We start from the raw sequence: 23,121 nt of genomic DNA on the forward strand, positions 1-23,121 counted from the left end.
CAGTTCAGCCTTCAACACCATGATTCCTACTAAACTCATCTACAAACTCCATGGCCTGGGCCTCGGCTCCTCCCTCTGTGACTGGATTCTGAACTTCCCAAGCCACAGGCCACAATCAGTAAGGGTAGGCAACAACACCTCCTCCATGATCAGCCTCAAGGCCGGTACTCCACAAGGTTGTGTTCTCAGCCCCCTACTATACTCCTTATACACTTATGACTGTGTGGCCAAATTCCCCTCCAGTTCGATTTTCAAGTTTGCTGACAACACCACCGTAGTGGATTGGATCTCAAACAATGACGAGACAGAGTACAAGAATGAGATAGAAAATCTGGTGAACTGGTGCAGTGACAATAATCTCTCCCTCAATGTCAACAAAATGTAGGAGATTGTTATCGACTTCAGGAAGCGTAGAGGAGAACATACCCCTGTCTACATCAACGGGGACAAAGTGGAAAGGGTCGAGAGCTTCAAGTTTTTAGGTGTCCAGTTCACCAACAACCTGTCCCGATTCCCCCCCATGCCGACACTATAGTTAAGAAAGCCCACCAATGTCTCTACTTTCTCAAAAGACCAAGGAAATTTGGCATGACAGCTACGATTCTCACTAACTTTTACAGGTGCACTATAGAAAGCATTCTTTCTGGTTGTATCACAGCTTGGTATGGATCCGTGCTCTGCCCAAGACCGCAAGAAACTACAAAAGGTCATGAATGTAGCCCAATCCATCAGGTAAACCAGCCTCCCATCCATTGACTCTGTCTACAATTCCCGCTGCTTTGGCAAAGCAGCCAGCATAGTTAAGGACCTCACACACCCCAGATAATTTCTCTTCCACTTTCTTTCGTCAGGGAAAATATTCAAAAGTCTGAGGTCATGTATCAACTGAATCAAGAACAGCTTCTACCCTGCTGCTGTCAGACTTTTGAATGGACTTACCTTGCATTAAACTGATCTTTCTCCACATCCCAGCTATGACTGTAACACTACATTGTGGACTCTCTCGTTTCCTTCTCTATGAATGGCATGCTTTGTATTGTGCGCAAGAAACAATACTTTTCACTGTATGCTAATACGTATGCCAATAATAAATCAAATCAAATCAAATTCATGACTTGTTACTGGACTCTCCAACCTTGCTGTAGGCTCTTTTCTCTTAGAATAGTCGTGGGCACAACTGGTCCAAAATGGAACCTATTTCATTGATTAACATGAACATGAGAGAAACAAAAGGGACTGATTTAATGTAAAGTCTATTTATTAGTCACAAGTAAGGCTTGCATTAATATTGCAATGAAGTTACTGTGAAATTCCCCTAGTCACCACACTCCTACGCTTGTTTGGGTCAATGCACCTAACCAACACATCTTTCAAATTGTGGGAGGAAACTGGAGTACCTGGAGGAAACCCAAGCAGACACAAGGGGAATGTGCAAACTCCACAGATACAGTGATCCAAGCCAGGAATCAAATCTGGGTCCCTGGTGCTGTGAGACAGCAATGCTACCCACTGTGCCACCATTACTGAAGGGAGAGTGAGGGAAAGGGAATTAAGAGAGAGAGAGGGAGAGAAGGCCCAGTATGCTGGTCCTGATACATACTTGATCTTGAACTTGTACAGGATTCAACTCAACTGAATACACAGGTAATTGCTGCTTACAATACATGAGTTCTTATCTGTGTTGTGAAATTTCTGGGCATACATAGCCTGTAACTTTCAAAAACAGTTCACAGCTGTGACCATGAAAGCTTGTTTCTGAAAAGAACCGTTTCTCCTAACATTGCATCTTCAACTGCAGCCAATTCTAAACTCGTGCCAGAATTCCCAGCTCAGCTTTAAAATGTGGCCATGTTAGCTGTAAAGCTCAGCATAATTAGCTACATAGGCAGAAATACCTTAAAATGAAGTTGGTAAACTAAAGCAAACCATACAAAGGATCCCACTTACCTTACATAATGGAATTCTAATCCTAATCAGCTCTCTGAACAGGGTGTACATTCTTTTTCATCTCTGTAGCTGGAACTGTGGTTTCCTTTTCCACTTTAACGAACCCATTGACTTATCCTGTTTTACCACGTCTGTCTTCTCAATGCTTTTCTTAAACCACCAACACTTCAACTTCGTATATCCAACTTTATTACAATGACAACATCTAAGGTTTCTTATTTTTCCTCTACCTTCATATGTTTCCTTTTTACCTGAGGCAAACAATCCTTACTATCTCCAGTGAGACATCCTTTGCAGTGATCACTTGTGAATTTCTCTTTTCCCATATTTCTATCCCTCAAAGATTGAAATAAATGTCGAAAACCAAGCCTTGATTTATGAACTAATTCAAAACCATCTGCCGTTTCTGCTTGCAGTTTTAACCTTTGCTCTTCCACCATTTCAAGTTGAAGATTTCTTATCAGTTCCTGAAGTTCTAATGCTCTCCCTCTGCCTTTTTGTTCTGTCTGCATTACTCTTTCTCTTTTCTTTTGTTCTGTCAGCTATTCTGTCTCTTTCCCTTGACACTTTATTTTTGCTTCTAAGAAAAATCCAAGCTGTCTCATTTCCTTTTGACGTTGCAACTGTCTTTAAGTCTTTTCCCTGTTGCAGCTGTAATTGTATTTTAGCCAATTCCAATGATTCAGCCTGTGTTTTGGCAAATTTAAATGCTGAGGTATCACTGAAATTATCTCTGCTTTCTTTGCTCTTTCTAGTACAGTCAATAGTTTTGGCTTGTATACCAAATCCAAAAGTGCTGTTTAAACCACCCTTTGTTAACCACTCCAAGTAACCTCTTGCACATCCAGGGAATCTTTAGGCACTGAAAGAGCCAATTTTCGACCAGGCACTCCCTATTTAAACTAACCAAATGCAACACCAGAAAACACCAAAACACTGTCTTATAGCTTTTAATCCTGGAAAAGAGCCCCCATATTTTGTTGGGGTACCAGATCAGAAATCCTAAGGTATATTACAAAGCCAGACCAGACACCAACAATTTTTCAATTTTCACATTAATGTGAGGATAGGATGTTTAATTCCAGGTGTGATTCGCATGATAAACCAGGGAACGTTTATCAACACAAATTTTATTTTAGCAACACAGTTTTACTATAGCAAATGAATTAGCTTCATTGTTAACAACTTGACAAGATACAATTCTTAACTGCTAACCTATCACTAGTATTTCCAATCAAACAATATTTCAACAAACAAAACAAAGAACAAAATCAGCCTGGGAAACAGGCCCTTTGGCCCAACGAGCCCACGCTGCCATCTCAACACCACCAGTCCCCCTCTCCACCCACGACCCCTGTCTAATGTTTTATGGCCATCCAGATTGAGGGAAACTGATTTAGGGGCAATTTATTCCTGCCAATCAGCCTAACAGCACATTTTTGGGGTGTGGGAGGAAACCGGAGCACCCGGAGAAAACCCACGCAAGCACGTGGAGAAGGCGCAAACTCCCACAGGCACCAGCCCAAATCTATGTGTCTGCACAGCAATCAGTGATAGTCACTGAGCTGTCGTCTTGCCCAGTATCTTGTCCAGTTTAGGCACACACTAACGACATGAAGCACTAGCCAATCCTGAGCAACGAAGAGCAGCCCCAGTACGACCCATTGTGTGTATGCCCCTCATTGGACACGAGGTGGACCGACTTAAAACCTGTGAACGAAATGAGAAAAACATTATTATCATACCATATCCATTTACATTAGCAGGGACGCCCCAATGCTAATGACCCTTATTTAAAACAATCTTCTATATCCACCCACCTCCAACCCAGTCATGTGCCTGTCTAAGTTACTCTTAAATGACTCTAGCGTGTTTGCCTCCACCACCTTACTTGGCAGAGCATTCCATACCCTCACTACCCTCTGTGTGAAAAACCTCCCTCTAATATCTGTGTTGTACCTCTCCCCCTTCACCTTAAGTCCATGGTCCCTTGTCCTACGTGTCACTATCATAGGAAATAGCTTACCTCTGTTTACTCTATCTATACCCTTCATGATCTTATATACCTCTATTAGATCCCCCCTCAGTCAGTGTCTTTCAAGGGAAAAGAGCCCCAATTTCTTCAATCTTTCCTCATAACCCAGTCCTTCCATACCAGGCAACATCCTGGTAAACCTCCTCTGCTCTCTCCCCAGAGTCTCCACGTCCTTCCGGTAGTAAGGCGACCAGAACTGGATGCAGTACTCCAAATGCAGCCTAACCAACGTTCTGTACAACTGCAACATTAGACTCCAGCTCTTATATTCTGTACTCCTTCCTATGAAGGCTAACATACCACAGGCTTTCTTCACCACACTCTCCACTTGCACTGCCACCTTCAAAGACTTGTGCACTTGCACCCCCAAGTCTCGCTGCGATTCTATACCCCTTACGGGCTTACCCTTTACCATATAACTCCCCCCTACATTATTCCGGCCAAAATGCATCACCTCACGTTTATCAGGGTTAAACTCCATTTGCCACGTATCTGCCCAATCGACCAGCCTATCAATATCCCGCTGTATTGCCAGACACTGCTCCTCACTGCCCGCCAATCCAGCCATCTTGGTGTCATCAGCAAATTTGCTGATCACACCACCTACTCCCTCTTCCAAATCATTTATATACACTGCAAAGAGAAGAGGTCCCAGTACTGAGCCCTGCGGCACCTCACTAGTGACAGACCTCCAGCTAGAAAAAGACCCCTCCACTACTACTCTCTGTCTCCTCTTTGCAAGCCAGTTCTCAACCCATCTAGATACCTGACCACACATCCCATGAGCTTTAATCTTCTGTACCAACCTACCATGAGGGACTTTGTCAAACGCCTTACTGAAATCCATATAGACGACATCAACGGCTCATCCTTCATCGACCGTTTTTGTCACCTCCTCAAAGAATTCTACTAGATTCGTAAGGCAAGACTTCCCCTTGACAAAGCCATGCTGCGTATCCTTAATCAGATTGCAATGCTCTAAGTGCGCATACATCCTATCCCTAAGAATCCTCTCCATCAACTTACCTACCACTGACATTAAGCTCACCGGCCTATAGTTACCCGGGCTATCCCTCCTACCCTTTTTAAACAACGGTACCACGTTCGCTACCTTCCAGTCCTCTGGGACCTCACCTGTGTCCAAAGAAGAGACAAAGATTCGCGTCAGAGGCCCAGCAATCTCATCCCTCGCCTCTCTAAGCAGCCTAGGATAAATGCAATCAGGCCCCGGAGATTTATCGGTTTTAATGCCATCTGAAAGCCCTAACACTTCTTCCCTTGTAATCGATAGATCTTTCAATTGGTCTACCGCTCCTTCAATGACCGTACTAGACATCAAGCCCCTCTCCTTCGTGAATACCGACGCAAAGTATTCATTCAGGATCTCCCCCATCCCCTCTGCCTCTAAGCATAATTCCTCACGTCTGTCCCTGAGAGGACCGATTTTACCCCTAACCACCCTTTTGTTCTTAAGATAGGAGTAAAATGCCTTTGGATTCTCCTTAACCCTACCTGCCAAAGCCATCTCATGCCCCCTCTTTGCTCTCCTAACTCCCCGTTTGAGATCCCTCCTACTCTCTCTGTATTCCTCCAACGCTCTCTCTGTTCCCAGCTGCTTAGACCTGACATATGCCTCTCGTTTCTTCCTAACCAGGTCTTCTATATCTCTAGTAATCCACGGTCCCCTAATCCTACCTTTCCCATCCTTTCTCCTAACCGGCACATGCCTTTCCTGCACACATTGCAGTTTTCCCTTGAAAGACTCCCACATGCCTAACGTGGTCTTGCCCTCCAACAGCCTGTCCCAGTCTGTATCCCTAAGCTCCTGCCTAATCCGGCTGTATCTAGCCTTCCCCCAATTTAGCACACTCCCCTTAGGACGGCTCTCATCTTTTTCCATTCGTATCCTAAAGTAGACGGACTATGTCACTATTAGCCACATGCTCGCCTACTGCAACCTCAACCACCTGACCCGGCTCATTTCCCAGAACTAAATCCAGTATCGCCCCCTCTCTAGTCGGGCTATCTACATACTGTTGCAAGGATCCTTCCAATACACATCTTACGAATTCCTCCCCATCAGATCCCCCAGCTCTAGGCACCTTCCAATCCACCCCAGGGAGATTAAAATCTCCCACTACAACAACCCTGTTCTTCCTACACTTATCCAAAATGTCCCTACATATACCCTCTTCCACTGCCCGTGGGCTATCGGGCGGCCTATAGGACACTCCTAGCATAGTAATGGCCCCCTTCCTATTCCTCAACTCCACCCACAGAGACTCAAGTTCCAACCCCTCCATGTTATCCTCCCTCTGCACCGCTGTGATCTGCTCCCTAACTAAGAGCGCCACTCCCCCTCCTCTTTTCAACCCTCCCCTATCACGCCTAAAACAACCTTATAGACTTAAGCGTCTCTTTTTAGTTGGTTGATAAAATACAGACAAACTTGCTTGCGACTTAGGTTAACAGTCATGGAGCTTTAGGAACATAGGAAAATGGGGATGTAGGAATTAGGAGCAGGAGGAGGCAAATTCAGCCCTTCAAGACGGCTCTGCCATCCAATCAGGTCATGGCTAATTGCTCCCTGGTCTCAATGCCACCTTCCCACCTGTTTCCCATATTGCCTTATTCTTTTTTTAATTAGAAATATGTCTATCTCCCTCTTGAAATAATTCAATGATTCAGACTCCACCCTGTCACATGGCAGTGAGTCCCACAAATTCACCACCCTCTGCGAGAAGTAGTTCCTCCTCATCTCAGTTTTAAATCTACAGCCTCTCAGCCTATACCTGTGAACTCTTGTTCTAGGTTGCCCCACAAGGGGAAACATTTGGTCTACATTTACTTTATCAGCCCCCTTTAGAATTTTATATACCTCAATCAGATCCCCTCTCATCCTTCTAAAGTCCAGCAAGCACAAGCCCAAACGAGTTACTCTCTCCTCATGCTTCAACCCCTTCATCCCCAGAATCAATCTGGTGAACCTCCTCTGAACTGCCTCCAATTCCATCATCAGGAGACCAAAACTGGACACAATACTCCAGATGTGGTCTCACCAACACCCTATACAATTGCAACAACAGTTCTCTACTTTTATAATCCTGTCCTTTTGCAATAAATGCCACCATCCTATTTGCCTTTTTTATTACATGCTGCACCTGTATACTGACTCTCTGCAATTCATGAACATGGACACCCAGATCCCTGTGCCTGAACAAATTTTGAATCCGCTTTCCATTTCAGTAATAATTTGCCTTTCTATTTTTTCTGCCAAAATGGATAACCTCACACTTATCCACATTAAATGCCATCTGCCAAATTTTGACCCATTCTCCCAGCCTCTCTGTATGTGTCTGTAGAATCTTTATATCCTCTTCACCACCTGCTTTCCCACTTATTTTAGCATCATCCACAAATTTTACTATACTATATTCTGTCCCTACTTGCAGATCATTGATATAGTTTGTGAACAGTTGAGGTCTGAGGACTGATCCCTGCGGCACCTTGCTGAATACATTTTGCTAACCAGAGAAGGACCCATTTATCCATTTCTGTCAGTCAGCCAATTCTCAATCCAATGCAGTACTCTACCCTCAATCCCCTGTGATCTCAGCTTCTGGATATGTTTCTCATGTGGCACCTTGTCAAATGCCTTCCGGAAGTTTAGATAGTCCTTATAAGGAGAGAAAGAGAAACTTTTTCTTCTATTAGGTACAGGCAACAACTGTTTGTATTTTAAAATGAAAATGAAACTATCTTTCCTGCAAGCTTAGCTCCTTCCATTAATCACATGACTCTGTATACTTAATCTAAAATCCCAGGAGAATCTAAATAAACAAATGGTCCATTAACTCTACAAAGTAACACATTCCAAGCTAAAATCCATTATTATCCTGCATTCTCAACATTTGAGTTACATGTTTCCTGGACAAATTGGCTCTTGTGAGAAAACAATGCCTTATTAAAGCAGCCCCACCTTAAACATAAAATGTAGCAAGTATTTTCAGACTTGGGACATAAATAAAAAAGACACGTAAGCCAGCTGCCACCTCTTAATTAGTTCAGTCCTTCAGTTTGGGTGGGAACTTGCTAACCATCGATATTAGACAGGAGAGGTAAGACAGTTTTCATGTGTAGACAATTGTACCATAGAGTAAAACAGCTCAATTCACTGAGAACGGTAGGTGTGTACCTCACAATATTTTCTTCCTGCAAAGCCGATCCAGTAAGAAAGGAAGTTCAAGTGAAAAACTGAATATTTACCTCCTGGGAATGTCTAAACTAATTTCATAGAAGTTTTTATAGAATCCCTACAGTATAGAGGAGGCCATTTGGCCTATTGGGCTTGCACCAACAACTGTATCACCTAAGCCCTATCCTCATAACTGCAAGTATTTACGCTGCGAATCCCCCTGACACTAAGAGGCAATTTTTTAGCGTGGTCAATCCACCTAAGCTGCACATCGTTGGAGTGTGGGAGGAAATGGGGGCACCCAGAGGAAGCCCACACAGACACAGCGGGGATGTACAAACTCCACATAGACACAAGGCTGGAATCAAACGTGGGCACCTGGCTCTGTGCGGCGGCTGTGCTAACCAGGGTGCTGCTCCGAGTGAGATAAGTGTAATACTAGAAAATGGTGTAAGAGGGAACAGTAGCTTTCTGTAGTAACAACTGTAATCAGCATTCCTAAGCAGCATCAACACTTCCTGCAACTCTAACATTTGAGGTCTATTTAATACTGAGTCAGGAGAAGCCCTGGATGTACCTGTGTCCTCACTTAATGTCTGTCACAGTCACTTCAATACATGCACTTGTACACAGTTGTGGTAAAAACATAAATGAGATTTTAAACAGAATCCAACATTTGGAAAACACCTTCACATCCTCAGGAAGTTACAATGAATCATTTTAAAACACCAGTTTGGTCTCAGCTGGAGTACTGCTTTGAATGCCATACTTTAAAGGGATGTGGAAGCGTTAGAGAGGTTGCAAAATAGATTTAGAAGAATGGATCATGGGATGAGAGCTTTCAGTGACGAGGATAGGTTGGCAAGTGAAGGTTGAAAAATAAAGTAAAGGCTTATTTATTAGTCACAAGTAGGCTTACATTAACGCTGCAATGAAGCTACTGTGAAAATCCCGTAGTTGCCACACTCTGGCACCTGTTCAAGTACACTGAGGGAAAACTTAGTATGGCCAATCCATCTAACCAGCATGTCTTTCAACTGTGGGAGGAAACCCACACTAACATGGGGAGAACATGCAGACTCTGCACAGACAGTGGCCCTAGCTGGGAGTTGAACCCAAGTCCTTGGTGCTTGAGGCAGCAGTGCTAACCGCTGTGCCACCGTGCCACCCTGCAATCCTTAAAATGGGATTTGATAAAGGTATTCAAAATTAGGAGGGACTTGGACAGAGTAGACAATGGCAAACTCACCTCATTGGTTAGAGAGGTTTAGAAGCAGAGAACAGCGATTGAAGGTGATTAACAAAAGAATCATTGGTATTATTTTCCTTGGTGAGTGATTAAGATTTACAATTCACTGCCTGAGTTTGTCCTGCAGTCAGATTCAATTATGGCTTTCAAAAGGGAATTGGATAATTATCTAAAGAGAGTACACTTTCAGACCTACAGTGCAAAGGGAGAGGAGTGGGACTAGCTGAGTAGCTGTTGCATAGAGCCTGCAGAGACATAGTGGGTTGAATGGTCTACTTCTGTGCTGTTACCATTCTATGATTCCACTGTGTTTGAAAAATGCTTCATGTAACCTCATTGTGCCAGGGAGAACAGCTATAGTAAACCTTTAAACTATATATCCATATAATGGTAATCACCCTAACATCCTCCTGACTTGGAAATATATCACTGTTCCTTCACTGTCACTGGGTCAAAATTCTGCAACTCATTCCCTAACAGCATTGTGGATGTACCTACACCACATGGAGTGCAGGTTAAAGAGATGTGTATTGTTTCCAGACAGGAAAATTAGTGAGATTTTGCAAATCTCACTAACTTTCCTGTCCGGAAACAATACACATCTCTTTAACCTGTGCTTAAAGCTCTTTTCACTCACATTGTACCTTTAAGAATTGATTAGCTGTAAAGACTCACGTTCCAATCATTATGCATGTAAATTGAGTTTGTGTCTTTGTGTCCTTTTTACGATCAGAACTCCCAGCCACCTGACGAAGGGACAGGCTGTCCCGAAAGTTTGTAGCTTTTGCTACAAATAAACCTGTTTGGACTTAAAACTTTCTGTTTTACCCCAGTCCAACGCCGGCATCTCCACATCAAGAAATATAAAAACAGACAGAAAGAGGTCCTATGGTATAAAAAAAGGAGAGTAGCTAAAATGAGCATTGGTCCCTTAATTCATGAGGAATGATGGAAAACAAGGAAGTGGCAGACCATTTGGATAAATATTTTGCATCTGTCTTCACAATAGAAGATGCAAAAAGCATTCCAAGTATCATAGAAAATCAAGGGGGAAAAGCGGGGTAACTGAAAATAATTACTATCATTAGAGATTAAATAATGGGGGAACTATAGGCTGACAATTCCCCTAGACCAGCGTGCTACAGCCTTAAAAGAAATGGCTGCAGAGATAGTGAATGCTTTGGTTAAATTCTTCCAAAAACTCCCAGCGGATCAGAGAACATCTCTGACCAAGAAAGGAGGGAGACAGAAATCAGGAAACTTTAGGCCAGCTAGCAGGGAAAGTAAATAGGGGTTAGAATTTCATGTTGCTCGGGTGGGTGCATCGCCAACCCAGCTGCACATAAAATCAGTTAGCAGATGTCCAGTCTGAATCCCGATGTCCTCACACACTTGTGCAATGGTGGGCTCGCGCGAGATTTGGAAGCACGTGCGCCAACAATCAAGCCGGCAATTTAGCTCATTAAGGGGCCAGTTGAATACAATTTTACGTGGCCAGTACGCTTTTGCAGTTATCGGATGGACCAATTGGCCAGATTGTGTTCATGTTTTGGTTGCAACCTCAATCTAGCGTGGAATGAAATGTCATGGCTGAAATACAATTTTAAAAGATATTTGGGGGCTAATATTTGTGTTGGAATGTGCTGTCTCGACACCCTGTGCAGTGTTTATCCATCGCAATTTATTTTTTGCATTCCTGCTGCACCCTGAGACAGCTCCAGCTGCTATCCCTGAGTTTAAAATTGAAGTTTATTTATTAGTGTCACAATTAGGCTTACATTAACATTGCAAGGTAGTTACTGAGAAAATAATAAGACTCTAACCACCGCTTTTTGAATTTCAATGCTGTAACCATCACTGAATTCCTCACTGTTAACATCCTTGGGGTTACCATTGACCAGAAACTCAACTAGACTCACCACATAAACACAATGGCCTCAAGAGCAGGTCAGAGGCTAGGAATACTGCAGCAAGTAGCTCACCTTCTGACTCCCGAAGGCCTATCTACCAATCTACAAGGCATAAGTCAGGAGTGTGATGGAATACTCCCCACTTGCCTGGATGGGTTCACCTCCAACAATACTCAAGAAGCTTGATACCATCTAGGACAAAGCAGCTCGCATGATTGACACCACATCCAAAAGCATCCATTCCCTCGACCACCAATGCTCAGTAGCAGCAGTGTATGTTATCTACAAGATGCACTGCAGCAATTCACCAAAGATCCTTAGTCAGCATCTTCCAAAACCAAGACTACTTCCATCTAGAAGGCCAAGGGCAGCAAATACATGGGAACACCACCCCTCAAGCCATTCACTATCCTGATTTGGAAATATATCACAGTTGCTGGGTCAAAATCCTGGTGCCCTAATGGCATTGTGGGTCAACCCACAGCACATAAACTGCAGCATTTCAAGAAGGCAGCTGACCACCACCTTCTCAAGGGCAGCTAGTCCTCCTAACCGTAATGGGGTATTCAGGAAGAAATAATGGGGACTTGTAAGAAAGGTACTGCAATAATAATGGATGATTAAATCTGTGAACAGATTGGATACATCACATCAACAAATGCAGCCTCGGGAGATTAGTTTATAGAGTGTTTTTAGGACAAATTCTTCAAGCTTTGAACCAACCATGGAGCAGGCTATTCCAGGCCTGTTAGTGTAAAATGGGACATGATTAATTAATGACCTTAAAGGGGCCTCCAGGTAACAGTGATCATAATATGTCTGAATTTCAAATTTAATTTCAGGGAGAGAGGAGCGGGTCTATAACTAGTGTTTTAAACTTAATAAAGACAATAATAAGGGTGTCAAAACAGATTCTGGCTCAGGTGAAATTAGGTTAAAGGGCTAATCAATAAAGGCACAGTGGCAGACATTTAAGGAGATATTTTATAACACTCAGCAAAGATATGTTCCAATAAGAAAGAAATTATCTAGGGGAAGGATGCTAATTAAGCAAATTAAAATTAGGATCAAATTGAAAGTAAAAGCACACAATTCTGTAAAGGTTTGTGGTAAGTCGGAAGGTTGGACAGAAGTTAAAAACCAGCAAAGAATGACTAAAAATAGTTTGAAAGAAAGTTGTTAAAAATGTAAAAATGGACAGCAAGAGTTTCTACAAATAAAAAAAGGAAAAGAAAACCCAAAGTGAGAGAATGGGTATTCTAGAGAGTGAGTCTGGGGAATGAATAATGGGGGATAAGGAAATGATGGAAACGCTGAATAGACATTTTATGTCTCTCTTTACTGTGGAAAACAAGTTTTTTAAAGTTTAATTATTAGTGTCACAAGTAGGCTTGCATTAACACAGCAATGAAGTTACTGTGAAAATCCCTGAGTTACCATACTTTGGCGCCTGTTCAGGTACACTGAGGGAGAATTTAGCACTGCCAATGCACCTAACAAGCACATCTTTCAGACTGTGGAAGGAAACCCATGCAGACATGGGGAGAATGTATAAATTCCAAACAGGCACTCACCAAGCCAGGAGTCAAACCCGGGTCCCTGGTGCTGTGAAGAAGCAATGCTAACCACTGTGCCACCATGCTGCCCTAAAATTAACAAAAATAACACCCCAGAAATATTTGTAAATCAAGAGCAGAAAGAGAGAGAAGGACTTCAAACATTTATAGTCAGAGAAAGGCTATGAGAAAACTATTAGAACTAAAAGCTGACAGTACCTGGAGACCCGATATTTTCATAATAAAGTCTCAAAAGAAGTGGCCGCTGAGATAGTGGATGTATTGGTTTTAATTGTTAAGAATTCTCTAGGTTCTGGAGAAGCCCCATTAGATTGGAAAATGGTAAATGTGACTCCTGTATTCAGGAAGGGGAGAGACAGAAAGCAGGAAATTACAGGGCAATTAGCTTAACGTGTCGTAGGGACATGCTACAATCCATTATTGAGGAGGTTATAATATGGCACTTAGAAAACCTCACTACAATAGCAACAGAGTCAACATGGTGTTGTAAAAGGAAAATCGTGTTTGATTAATTTATTAGCGCTCTTTAAGAAGTAACAAGCTACATCAATAAAGGGAAACATAGGTGTGATGCATTTGGATTTCCAACAGGGTTTGAGAAGACGCCACATCAAGGGTTACAACACAAAATAAGAGCTTGAGCTGTAGGAGGTAACATATTATCATGGGTTAGCTACAGGAAGCAGAGAGCAGGGATAAATGGGTCATTTTTGGGTTGGCAGACTGTAACCATAGAATTGCCATAGGGATCAGTACTGGGGCCTCAGCTATTTACGATCTACAACAACGATTAGAGGAAGGAACCAATGTCATGGTTGCTAAGTTTTTGGAAGACACAAAGATAGATAGGAAAATAAATTATGATGAGGACATGAAAGGGGCGATTCTCCCACTCTGACCCATTAAATTTTTGGCGGGTCAGGCCGGGAGATTCGCGCGTAAATCAGGTAAATCAGGTAAATCATTTTAATCTTATTTTAATGTCAATTAGATGTGATTATCGGACCCAGGACTGAATTCTCCACAACCCCATGTGTTTACCCTAGCTAGTCCCCCGAACACTAAGGGACAATTTAGCATGGCCAATTCACCTAACCAGCACGTCTTTGGATTGTGGGAGGAAACCCACACAGACACGGGAGAACATACAAGCTCCATTCAGACAGTCACCCAGGCCAGGAATCGAACCCAGATCCCTAGCGCTATAAAGCTAGGGAAATTTTGCTTAAGTTGTACAGGGTGTTGGTGAGACCACATTTGGAGTAATGCGTAAAGCACTGGTTGCCCTACCTGAGGAAGGATAGAATTACATTAGAAGCAGTTCATGAAATGTTCGCTTGACTTGATTCCTGGAATGAAGAGGTTATCTCATGAGGAAGAGTTGCACAAGTTGCGCTTATATCCACTGGAGTTTAGAAGAATGAGAGATGATCTTATTGAAACATGTAAGATCCTGAGGGGATTTGGCAGGGTGGATGCAGAGAGGATGCTTCCCCTTGTGGGAGAACTGAACTGGGAACACAATTTAAAAGTAAGGAATCTCCTATTTAAGAGGAAAGGGGATTTTTTTCCTCTCAGAGGGTTGTCAGTCTGTGAAATTTTCATAACCAGAGAGCAGTGCAGGTAGAATCATTAAACATTATTAATGATAGATTGTTGATTGATAAGGGAGTCAAAGGATATGGGGGTAGACAGAAAAATAGTATTGTAATCAGATCAGCCATGATCTTATCAAGTGACATTGGATCTACTCTTACTTTTTGATTTGGTTTGATTTATTATTGTCGCGTGTGCTAGTATACAGTGAAAAGTGTGCCAGACAGGCATAGCCTACCATTCGTAGAGAAGGAAATGAGAGAGAGCAGAATGTAGTGCTACAGTTCTGGTTAGGGTGTAGAGAAAGATCAACTTCATGTGAGGTAGGTCCATTCAAAATCTGAAGGCAGCAGGAAAGAAACTTTTCTTGAGTCGGTTGGTGCATGACCTCAGAATTTTGTATCTTTTTCCAGACGAAAGAAGGTGGAAGACAGAATATGTAGGGTGCGTGGGGTCCTTAATTATGCTGGCTACTTTGCCGAAGCAGTGGGAAGTATAGACGGATGGGAGGTTGGTTTGTGTGATAGATTGGGCTACATTCACAACGTTTGTAGTTCTTGCAGTCTTGGGCAGAGCAGGAGCCATGCCAAGCTGAGATACAAACAGAAAGAATGCTTTCTATGATGCATCTGTAAAAGTTGGTGTGAGTCCTAGCTGACATGCCAAATTTCCTTAGTCTTCTGAGAAAGTAAAGGCTTTAGGTAGCTTTGTGTAGTTTGGGTAGTTGGGTAGAGGCTCTTGTAGTTTAGGCACATATTCTCTTGTCTCCACAATCCATCAAACTGAACTAATCTTTCATTGTTTTATAAATCCCTAGCAGATCACCTTTTAAAGTTTATGCTGCTCTATAGTGAATTAACTCAAATTTTAAATTCTGTCGAAGTAACTAAATATCCTAGTTGTTTTGAATTCTGCATTATCGGCCTTAGAGGTCTAGTTCAAACTATGTACTCCCCTTACCCTGTCTGTACCTGAAGGTTTGACCAGCAAGGAGTAGTCATCTCTGTGAGAACACAGAGGTTGTTATGTCTATGTTAGTGAGAGATCTTCCCCACAATGTGCTGGGACACCTGTCTGACATGCCTCTCTGATTATCTCATTTCCGAGCTTCATAATGATCCACCGCCCTGTCAGAGATCGCCTAGCAACAGCAGTGTAAACTGGGAAAACCCGGTACACATACACAAAGTGTGCAAGGCGTCACAAAGAACTCTATTTCCCAGCATCTGTCTTGATAACTACCCTCAGACTAGTTCAAGGAGTCTAGTAATTAACAAATAACTCTGTTTTATTTCAAACTTAAGTGAAGACTGTTACACATTTTAGCACAGTGCTGTACTAGTCATTAGATTCAAGATGGCACCGGAGCGGGGCAACTTCTTGCAAGCTGTATCCAATACATCTTCTAATTCTATCTTTTACCCTAGTTCTATGCTTCTAAAACTTTATTCTAACTCTTTTAAACTCTCTAACATTGCTTTTAAGTTGATCTTTCTCTACACCCTACCTATGACTGTAACACTACATTCTGCACTGTCTCCTTTTCTTCTCTATGTATGGTATGCTTTGTTTATATAGCATGCAAGAAACTATGCTTTTCACTGTATACTAATACATGTGACAATAATAAATCAAATCAAAATTAATTGTCACTGACCATGACAAAAAATGCAAAAATGGAATCATGTACAATATGGAATTAATATGAGTAATTAGTAGATTAACATTTGTCATAACATTAAGTCGGCCTTGATCCCCTGCATGTGGTTACAGGGATACAGGCAGCACCCATCCCACTGATGTCCAGTCTATCTCAATGTTCCCCATATACAACAGCAACTTATTAATGTAATAAAATGTTCCGCAGTACTTCAAAGAGGGATATAAAAAAAAGGCCACTATTCACATGAGGAGATATTAGACTCAATGGCTAATGGCTTCGTCAAAAAGGTAGGTTTTAAGGTATGTCTTAAAAGAGGAAGGAAAGATATAGGATGGAGGATGGAGAGGAGCAAGAAATCTTGCTGCAATTTATGCCAGCGCAATCTTATGGTCCTACCGAAGGTTTCCCGGCAGCCAGGGGTGTGTTTAGTGGGAAGCACCATTGACAACAGTGGGACCATAAGACCCCACTACCAGCGAGTGGTGCGCTGCTTCCTGCTGTCGCAAAACAAGGTGCGGAGAGGGAGGAAAATCCTGCTCAACATTGAAGTGCTGAGGACCTAGACAACTGAAGGCATGGCCACCAAAGATGGAACACTTAAAATCAGGGATGTTGAAGAGGCTAGAATTTGAAGAATGTGGATATGTCATAGGATAGTGGTCCTGAGGGAGATCAAAGAGATATGGAAGCTGTGGAACTATTTGAAAATAAGGATGAGAATTTTAAAATCTCAATATTCCTAAAAAAGGGAATTGATGTATTTCAGTGAACGCAATAGGTGAACAGAATCTGGTATGCATTAAAACACAGGCAGCTAATCCTTGGATAATCTCTAGTTTGCTACGGGTAGAATGAAGGAGAGCAGCAAGGAGAGCATTGGACTATTGAATCTAGAGATAAGAGAGGCATTAATGAGGGATTCAGCAGCAGATGGCATGAGATCAAGGCAAAGTTATGGAGGTAGAACTAGGTGGCTTTATTGATGGCGCGAATATGAGCTCAGAAGCTCATCTTAGAATCAAATGTGACACCAAAATTGTGGACAAGCTAGCTGCTTTTTCTCATGCCACCAAGAAACAGATATGTCAGTTGTTGGAAATCATCTTGTAGGCTCTTTCCATGGGAGCACTACCTTTTTGGTGGTTCTCAAAGTAACAACAGAACATATCAGTCTAATGCATTTGGTTGATTCCAGGCATCTTCATGGCACCAGGGACCTGGGTTCAATTCCGGCCTTGGGTCACTGCCTGAGTGGAGTTTGCACATTCTCCTTGTGTCTGCTTGGGTTTCCTCCAGGTACTCCGGTTTCCTCCCATAGTCCAAAGATGTGTTGATTAGATGGATTAGCCATGCTAAATTGGCCCTTCATGTCCAAAGATGTGTGGGTTAGGTGATTAGCCATGGTAAATGTGTGGGTGGGATTACAGAGATAGGGTAAGGGTTTGACCCTGGATGGGGTGCTTTTTGTGGACACTCAGTGCACATTTGATGGGCCGAATATCTTCCTTCTCTATAGGAATTCTATGATAGTTCTGGCTCTGGATCTGGTTCAGGTCCATGTCAACCATGGGTCAGTCTGGGGCACTGTCACCTCTGAGTAATAAGTTTCTAGGTTCAACTCCAAGGCTTGAGGACAAAATTAGTGAAGACATTTCAAGTGTGATACTGAGAGGGTGCTGCACCTGTCGGAGGTGTCACCCATTGGATGAACTGTTAAACTGAAGCTTGCTTGGACCATCCCATGGCACTATTTTGAAGAATAGTAAAGGGTATTATCCTTGCTGTTCTGACCAATATTTACTCCTCAACCCACTGTACAAAAGTAGATTATGCGATCACACTGCTGTCTGTGGGAGTTTGTTATGCACAGAATGGCTCCTGTATTTCCTACATTACAGCAGTGATAGTTCTTCCAAAGAAATTTGCCAGAGTCTTCCAGCCATTTTTACAAGCAGGTTCATCCAGCCCCGCCAATGACAATCCCTCTGCTCCCCACAACATTTTCCCCAGTGGTGGAGGGTGCGGGGCACACAAGACCCCTTAGGCATCAGCGGGACCGGAAGATAAAAGGCCGATGCCAGCCCACCAGAAAATTCATCACAGCAGGGCTGGAAAATCTTTCAATGTGACAGCTGTAAAGCACTTTGAGACGTGCAGTGTTGATGAAAAATGCAGTATAAATGCAAGTCTTTCCCTAGTAATGGATTATGACAGTGAAAGGAGTGGGCATGGCAGCAAGAACTCTGAGAAAACTCTTGGAATCCTTGCTGCTGACCCTCTTTTTGATTTCTATCCTATGAGGTGCTCTGCTATGAAGCCATCTTGAACTTCCTCCTGCACCTTGCAACTGTCAATTGTCACTCTTGAAGTGGCTGCTGTGTGTGTGTGTGTGTGTGTGTGTGTGTGTGTGTGTGTGTGTGATGGGGGGAAGGGGGAGATGGGAGAGTCGGGGGGCTGTTCTAACCATACCTCAAGCTGCCTCAATCTTCCAACTCCCCTCCCAACCATTCTCAGCTGACAGCGCAAGAGCAGATGTGGCCTTGTGCTGGCACCCCATCATCAGACAATCTGTTTGTCAACCAATCTGCCACATTGTGTATCATTTTTCCCTGGTTGTTCTTTTCCAGCAAGTATTGCACTCACGCTGGTAGCTCACAAATACTTCTGTCACTCGAGTCTCTGAGATATCTGCTAATTAAATCACACCCCCAGCTATTATCTGAATAGTTCCTGACTTGAAATTACAACATAATTGTGGTGATGAATCATTTAAAACATTGTCAGTCTGTGAGGTGCTTCCTGTTGGATTTTTTTTCCCAACAACTACCTTTGTCTTCTGTCCTGACGTCAGACTGTCAGACAATTATAATCATGATTAATCTCTCCATTAAAAAGTTGTAATCTCAGATAACCCGTGTTTTAATTGCATATTTGATTGGTACAATAGGTGCCTGAAAGGAATCCAACTTTGTTTTCTTATTAATGCTATTGTTCGATGGAAAATCTCACAAGCAGAACTGTTTACCGTAAAAAGGAATGTCTGAGTCATAGGGAAGAAGTTTAGATTCCTGTCGGTGGTGGGTCCAGAGGGGGGAAGACTTGAAAATTGTCGTTGGACATGCCGTGCAGGATTGCCAAAACATTCCCCACTTCCGGGCCATTTTCATTCCAGGATGTGCGGGGACGGAGGAAATGACGGATATGAGAGGCCAAGGAGGAGTGGGGGGATGAGCTATGGAGGGCAGACAGCAAGGATGGGAGTGAGCAGGGAGTCACATCTTGCCCCTATTGCACTCAGGGTACACCTTGAATAAGGTGCCCACCACCTTCCACCCTTCCTTATTGTTTCTCTTATATTAAACGGACAATAGTCTACCAACTCCAGCCTGCCTACCCATGAAACTGTATTATGTCGTGGGCAATGTACTATCTGATTCAATAGGCTTGTTAACATGCGTATTTGACATTTTAATATTTATTTAAATATGGTGAATAGTCTGCCAGTTTCAGTGGCCCACCGAACCTACTATGGGGGAATTGGAAGATGGGGATGGGCACCCAACATATTTCATCTGCCTCGCATCCCACCTCCCCGTGGAAAAAGTGGCCACCAGGGGTTGGGGGGGGAGGTGGTGCTGTAAAATCCAACTCATTGGGAGGGAGATTGAACACTCAGTTAGAGGTACATAATAATCTCTCACCCAGTAATCTCCCTCCCCTCGACATCTGCCTCCCACAATTTTTCTCCCACTGTCTCTCCCCCTCATTACTTCTCCCCCCACAGTCTCTCCCCGACAAACTCTCCCTCCTCAATATCTCTCCCCACAATCTCTCTCCCCACAATCTCTCTTCCCACAATCTCTCTCCCACAATCTCTCTCCCCACAATCTCTCTCTCCACAATCTCTCTCCCCACAGTCTCTCTCCCCACAATCTCTCTCCCCACAATCTCTCTTCCCACAATCTCTCTCCCACAATCTCTCTCCCCTTCAATCTCTCTCCCCTTCAATCTCTCTCCCCTTCAATCTCTCTCCCCTTCAATCTCTCTTCCCACAATCTCTCTCCCCACAATCTCTCCCCTTCAATCTCTCTCCCCTTCAATCTCTCTCCCCTTCAATCTCTCTCCCCTTCAATCTCTCTCCCCTTCAATCTCTCTCCCCTACAATCTCTCTCCCCTACAATCTCTCTCCCCCTCACTATCTCTCCCCCTCACTATCTCTCCCCCTCACTATCTCTCCCCCACGATCTCTGTCTTCTCAATCTCCCCCCCACAACCACTCCCCCACAATCTCTCCCCCTCAGCAATCTCTGTTCCCATGACCTCTCTTCTCCCCTCCCCCCAAATCTCACACTCCCTGCCAAGATCTCTTCCTGTGGTCTCTCATCCTCCTTTGATCTCATTACTCTGATAATCGCTCCCTTCATTCAGCACTTCATCTCTGATTGTCTGACTTAATCCCCAACTCTCCAATGTCATGACCACTGGCCAGCGGATTTCCCATCTAGCAGCCGACCAACCTATAATCTAGCTGTATGGAACATAAACATTGATGTAGATTGCTAAGGCCAAAAGCCTGTTCTCACTCTGTAGACTTGATCCTGTGTGTTACCAATGCTGAAATTTGTGCATCCCAATATTTTGTCACCCCATATTGACTTTTCCTTCAGTCACTAACATCCCAGCTCTGGAATTTCCTCCCCAAACTCTCTGTCTACACTTCCCTCCCTCAATTTGAAATCTTTTGGGTGAGAGAGATCATGGGGAGAGAGATGGTGGGAAAGAGATTGTGGGGGAGAGTGATAGCAAGGGGAGAGAGATTGCGGGGAAGAGATTGCAAAGGGAGAGAGAGCATTGGGGAGGGATAGTGAGGGGAGAGAGAGAGAGAGTGGGGGAGAGATAGTGAGGGGAGAGAGAGTGGGCAGAGAAGGGGAGACATTGTGGAGAGACAGATAGATTGTGAAAAGGGAAGGATATTACTCTATTATTTAATGCTTGTTCTTATTATTATACAGTGGCCTCTTAGTCCAGGGCAGATATTGATGAAGGAAATGTTCTTTTATTCAAGAATATTTATTCACATACTCATTATTTACAATGGTTAAATAAGGGAAGGACAGAGCTGGAGTTAATCTCTGAGATGCTTCACACACACACCTGCTCTCAGTGGGTGATATCACTGTGACACTGCTCCTCACACACACGCTGCTGAGCTGTCATTAAAATTATCCCTTTACAACTGCTGGGGAGAAAGATTGTGGAGGGAGAAATCAGGGAGAGTTAACGGGAACGAGAGATTATGATAGGGCTCGATAAAAATCATAGCAAGGGAGGGAGACTGCGAAGAGGGAAAAAGCTGTGAAATGGGGAGCTCACGCAGCTACTGAAGGTTGCAGGGGTGGCTTGTTGATTAATCACAGGAAGAGAAAGATCCCAGGGGAATGTTTGCTTAATGGCTGCAGGGAAGCTCACCTGCTCCCCTTGGTTCACAAGGAGTGCTGGAAGAACACTGAGCTGTGGGGGCAGGCAGTTCCTGCCATATTGCCTGAACTGCGGGAAACGTAACCCCCAGCTAGTAAAATCAAATAGTTTCTGAAATCTTTGGAATGGAACCTTATTAATTCCTGACCCAGCTCACATGAGCAGGGTTCTCAAACAAACCCAGACGGTGCAATAAAACCTGAAGTAGGCGTGTTTACAGCTTACATTCACCTTGGGGGTGGTGTTTCCATTTAACGTCCCGACACCCTCCCCCCTATCCTCGAGAGGGTATTGCTCAGAAACTCTTTGGGGGCAGTTCTGCATCTCTCTTTGTCATGTTTCTTTCTGATTGATATGACTTCTTTATTCCTGGCTGTACTGCAGTTGATTACTAATGTCTAATTTCTCCTTCACCAGTCGTTGGAAACTTTGTGACTTTTCAAAGGTAAGCTCCCCTTGGTCCCCACAAGGGAAGCTGAGGCCTTTCCTACCCTGGGTTCTCCCTCTCAATGAATGTGACTCCCTCCCGAAATACCCTTCCCAAAATTTATTGCCCAACAATCTGCTCCCGACTGCCAGCCAGCTGCTGCTTTCTGCTGGTTTCAGGTAGGCAACTGTCTGGGCACAAGCACCCGAGGATTAGAACATAAGAACATAAGAAATAGGAGCAGGAGTAGGCCATCTAGCCCTTCGAGCCTGCCCCGCCAATCAATAAGATCATGGCTGATCTGTCGTGGCTCAGTTCCACTTTCCCGCCCTCTCCCCATAACCCTTAATCCCCTCGCTTATCAAAAACCCATCAACCCGCGTCTTAAAAGTATTGAGCAAGGCAGCCTCCACCACTTCAACGGGCAGAGAATTCCAGAGATTCACCACCCTTTGAGTGAAGAAGTTCCTCCTCAACTCCATACTAAACCGCCCCCCCTTTATCCTGAGGCTGTGCCCTCTAGTCCTACTGTCCTTTCTGAGCGGGAAGAGCCTTTCCACCTCTATCCTATCCATCCCATTCAACATCTTATATGTCTCAATGAGATCTCCCCTCATTCTTCTAAACTCTAATGAGTACAAGCCTAGTTTATTCAGCCTCTCCTCATAGCTCAACCCCCTCAACTCCAGTATCAGCCTAGTAAACCTCCTCTGCACTCCTTCCAAGGCCAAAATATCCTTGCGTAAGTGCGGCGACCAAAACTGCACACAGTACTCCAGCTGCGGCCTCACCAGTGCCCTGTACAGCTGCAGCAAGACCTCCCTACTTTTATATTCAATCCCCCTCACTATGAAGGCCAGCATCCCATTCGCCTTCCTGACCACTTGCTGCACCTGCAGGCTGGGTTTTTGCAACTCATGCACAAGGACCCCGAGGTCCCTCTGCACCGTCGCATGCTGCAGTTTTTCGCCACGTAAGTAATAGTCCTTCCTACCATTATTCCTACCAAAGTGGACAACCTCACATTTGCCAACATTAAATTCC

The sequence above is a fragment of the Carcharhinus amblyrhynchos genome, chromosome 15, assembly GCF_965287045.1.
Source record: "Carcharhinus amblyrhynchos chromosome 15, sCarAmb.v2.hapA, whole genome shotgun sequence".
In the NCBI taxonomy this organism is placed as follows: domain Eukaryota; kingdom Metazoa; phylum Chordata; class Chondrichthyes; order Carcharhiniformes; family Carcharhinidae; genus Carcharhinus; species Carcharhinus amblyrhynchos.